The sequence below is a fragment of the Bactrocera neohumeralis genome, chromosome 4 (assembly GCF_024586455.1).
Source record: "Bactrocera neohumeralis isolate Rockhampton chromosome 4, APGP_CSIRO_Bneo_wtdbg2-racon-allhic-juicebox.fasta_v2, whole genome shotgun sequence".
Taxonomy (NCBI): domain Eukaryota; kingdom Metazoa; phylum Arthropoda; class Insecta; order Diptera; family Tephritidae; genus Bactrocera; species Bactrocera neohumeralis.
In genome coordinates, this window is record NC_065921.1 from 71,431,795 (window position 1) to 71,436,931 (window position 5,137).

Below are 5,137 nucleotides of genomic sequence, written 5' to 3' on the forward strand. Positions count from 1 at the left end.
AGAGACTTGAGATGGGAGTAGGTGAGGTTTAGCGAAATAAAGTTCCGCACTTCGGCTTTCGACGTTTCCTCTTACTATAAAAAATACGGTTAGGTCACCGATATGATAACCTTTGGTCGGATAAAATCCGGGTCTCGTAGAACCAGCTGTCGTGTATCGGGTCGGGTATTGCACCACCGCTTTTATTGCCCCATTAAACCAACCCACTTAATACTCCTTTCCAGATCTGACCCTATCGAAACAGCAGGTTTCCTGGAACTTTAGATGATTTTTACTAACTTTGAGAACTAAATATATGAGCTTATGATGATAAAACAGCAACTTCAATGTCAGTGACTAAGTTGACTACGGCGTTTGGTCAAAATGTTTATTAGGCCCCCATATTCTAATGTTACGAATACTACACATGCTTGTGTTGGTACTCGAAGGATCAATTAGAGATGGGCCTCAATTCACTTGCAATTTGAAAAGCGTACCAACTAAGTTTAGTTAAGAGATCGATCCTGTGATAAAGCTTTACAAAGATCTCACTTGAACAACTGAGAACGACGGTCCATTGGGAAACCTAACACTCAACACACAAGTATTAATCGTAAGGATCCCAATAAATCTACCAAGCGATTTTAGCCTGGTGAGATGTGTCAACTGCAGTCTTACTGGACAATGGAAAAATGTCATATAAACTAATGAAAATGAAAAATGCCGAGTCTGTTATCGTAGTCTCAATCCATAACACTTGAGCGTTCACATTACATTTGATCGAAATGAAGTTGTTGTGTGGACAACTTTCTTACTTGGCAAGTTCAATTTATATTATATCTATGATCTCCCAGTTATCATAAGGATATTTTGACACCCTTCTGAGTTATAAAAAATATCCCTGTGTAGGGTAGAAGTTCAACGGATTTTCTTGGTTTTTTTTTGATCTAAGGTCTTTTCTCTAGACTTATAGATCTCTCTTTCTAAATTTATAAGACATAGATTTCGAATGATTTCAAATTGAATCAAAATCATATAGTATTCGACTAAAATACATCAATCGTTCAGAGGGGTTTCAATTAATTTTACTGCAAGTATAAGAAGATGTTCCTTTTCATTGGGGGTGTTTTTTTACGTGGCGGGTCCCGTACCCAGCGCACAACCCTATGTAGGGGATGTTTCGCCTTCTCATTTTAGCTCGCCTTCGAAGGGATGGAAAGACCAGGTGGAGAGGGACTTGGCTATACTTGTAATCTCCAATTGGCGCCACGTAGCGAAAAGAAGAAACGACTGGCGCGCTGTTGTTAACTCGGCTATAATCGCGTAAGCGGTGTCTACGCCAATTAAGAAGAAGATAAGAAGATGTTCATGAAAAAGTCTGTTAAACATAATACGGAAGCTTCGAGTTCCTTTTTTTAACGGGTTATCCAACTGGAGGAAATTTCTTTAATAGAATTTTTTTGACAGATCACGCATCAGTCGTGTCAAGCTGTCATGTTATTTTTGTTCAGTATTGTTTAGCATTTCATCTTGGAAAGACATGCGCCTGAACAACATTTACAGGTCGTTTAAGTTTATTCCGAAATTTCATGTTCTGTAAAGAATGTGTTTCGTGCGCTTTGCTCAACTTATAGTCAACATAATTGGTTTACTGAGCTTACTATATGCAACACCATCGCCCATCTTGAGACCCAGCATTCATTATTGGATAATATCCGCCCGTATAGATAATGTCCAGCACGCAATGAAGAAAACATAGCAGTCATGGCTGAGCGTGTATACGAAGACCGTGGAGAGTCGATCCGGTGCCGGTCACAGCAACTCGGACTGACTTATGGAACGACTTGGCGCATTTTACATCGAGATCTTAAATTTTTTTTTTTTTTAATTGAAAAGGTAATTTAATTACAATTACAAATTATATACATATATAGCACTAGCGGTTAAGCCATCAAAAAGCGTACAAAATACTACTTGTGCAAGAACTGAAGCCATTAGACAATCCAAGCGACATCGTTTCGCTCTATGGGATCTTGAAAAGTTCCATGAAGATCCGACGTTTTCCAGTCCAATTTTGTTAAGCGATGAGGCTCATTCTGGCTCAATGAGTATGTACACAAGCAAAATGGCCACATTCGGGGCGATGAGCAATCTGAAGAGACTTAAGAGCTGTTATTTCATTCAGTAAGAACAACGGTTTGGTGTGGTTTGTGGGCCGGTAGAATCATTGGTCCATATTTCTTCCAAAATGATACCGGTGATCTCGGCGACATTTGGTTTCAATAAGACTTTCCACACATCGCATCAATCAATAGATTTATTGAGAGAATACTTCGGTGAGCAGATAATTTCACGTTTCGGGTCGATTGGCTACCAATATTTTGTGATATTACACCGTTAAACTTTTTCTTATGTGGATATGTAAAGTCTAAAGTCGGATAATCCCGCTTCGATCCAGGCCTTGGAGCAAAATTTCATTCACGAGTTACCTGTCGAAAGGTTCGAACGAGTCAGCGAAAATTGAACTCAACGGATGAACCATCTGAGATGCAGCCGCGTCCAACATTTGAAAGAGATAATCTTCAAAACATAAAGGCCGAAGAATACTCGTATTCTTTCGAATGATAATAAACATTTCCCATTAAAGTTGAATTATCTGTTTTTTTTTTCTTTAAAAAAGTAGGGGCCATCGAAATGGATCTCACTTCCTTGCTTTTATCTATTTTTAAATAAAAATAAAATGTTTTCCATGTTAATTTTAGGATACCAGTTTCGGCAATGCCATAGCAGCTAACGACTTTGGTCAAGCGTCCCAATGGACCGATTAGGCGATCGACAAATCATCGTTAATAAAGCTATTAAAAATAAGTGTTGTTAGTATAAAATGGAAAATGCCGTTAAAATTCGAATACTTCATATTGGTCATTGGTCATTAGTTTTCAGAAGGCAATTACTTGACCGCTACGCACTTTTCCTGAGTAGGTGGGTCAAAACAGATACGGACATTAGAGTTAATGATAGTGCGCCATGTTTGATATTTTAGTCTGCAGATGTACATATATACTTACATATGTATGTACGAATGTACAACCATAAATCCTTGGCGTTGGTTACTTCTTAAATGACACTTGTTAGGCGGTGAGTGGGTGTTCGATTGGCAACACGCACACATCGTTTTTTTCGTTTTTTTCGTTTTTTTTTATAAATAATAGAAGTGCGGATGAGTGATGCCGATTTAGGACAATGACGGTGTGAGTTATGTACATATGTATATATACATATTTTATATATAGAATTTCCAAAAAATATAAAAAAATTGTAGCGAAACAAAAAGTAGCCATTAACAGTGCAGCGTGAGTAAATATGCGGACCCAAATGCGGGAATCAATATGGTCAATAGTACGTCGTTGACATGAAACTCTATCATTAAATAGCCCACATTTCAGGTTTTGCTTTTTCGGTGTGCAATGGTGGGCTGTCGCAGGTGGGTTGCGACGTTGGCAATGCGCATCAGGCCTTCATGCATTATTAAAAAGTTCTGGCAATTTGCTAAGTACAAAGTGGTTAGTTTATATTTTGACAAAGTCTACAACAATTTGGCTATAATAATTATGCCTAATGAATAGCAAAATAAGATATCATTCTCTTATAAGCAATAGAATGGAAAAATACCCCTTTTCTGCTGAGAGTTTTAACATTTCTACGCAGTTCTATTATGTTATGCTTCGAAAATATGTTCGTAAGTGCAGTTTTTTGTTGAATCATTGCGATAACGACACTCCAAATGTAGTAATAGTTTTTAAACGATATTTTCTGTGCTGTTACAATGGGCTTTTACTGGTTGGTTTATTTATTATACTCTGAACAGGGTATATTAAGTTTGTCACGAAGTTTGTAACACCCAGAAGGAATCGTCGGAGACCCTATAAAGTATATATATAAATGATCAGTATGTCGAGCTGAGTCGATTTAGCCATGTCCGTATGTCTGTCTGTCTGTCTGTCTGTATATATACGAACTAGTCCCTCAGTTTTTAAGATATAGTTTTGAAATTTTGCAAACGTCATTTTCTCTTCAAGAAGCTGCCCATTTGTCGGAACTGCCGATATCGGACTACTATAACATATAGCTGCCATACAAACTGAGCGATCGGAATCAAGTTCTTGTATGGAAAACTTTTACATTTGACAAGATATATTCACGAAATTTGGTACAGATTATTTTCTAAGGCAACAATGTAATCTCTGAAGAAATTGGTCAGATCGGTTAACTATAGCATTTAGCTGCCATACAAACTGAACGATCGGAATTAAGTTCTTGTATGGACAAATTTAGTACTTTCCTTTTTATAATAAAATGGGAAAATAGATCTCAGACACCTCTGAGGAGTATTGAAGTTAATTTTCCCTAATAAATAGGAACAGTAAATACCTCCATTAATTACATTGAAAACAGATGAAAGGCAGAGAAAGGACCGTCGACTTTCCAGTAATTTAATATGTAAAAGCAATAAACGAGATGTATACGATGGTATTGGGTCAACAAACTTTAAGGAGCGGAGAGCAAATTTAAGAAAAATTTTTTAAACTCGCTCGATTCTATTAATTGACGATATGCAATATGGTCTCCAAATGAACACTGCGTACTCCGAAATGGAACGAACAAAACATGTATACAGTAATTTTAATGTGTAGGGGCCGAACACAGAGAATGATTTAGAAGTGATATAGTTGATGTGATTACTGAAAGAAAATCTGTTGTCAAAGTTTACCCCAAGATCTTTGATTTCAGTAACGCATTTTAGGACGCAATAAGAAATATTGTAACTTGAAGGTAAGATGCTACGTCCCCTACCATAAGAGATCTGTGAACATTTATCTAGATTCAGAAAAAGCTTCGATTTCAGGCACCAATCATAAAAAGTATCATTATCACACTGAACTTTGAATACATCTTGTGAGTTTTTGATTATTGCGAAAATTTTAAGTCATCTGCATGTAACAGAAAGTTAGCGAAAGAGAAGCAACAGGAAATGTCATTGATAAACAGCACAAAGAGAAATGGATTCAAGACGCTTCCTTGTGGCACTCCCGAAGACGCAATGAATGAATCAGATGACACTCCATCGACACTGACAACACATCGTCTATTGTGCAGA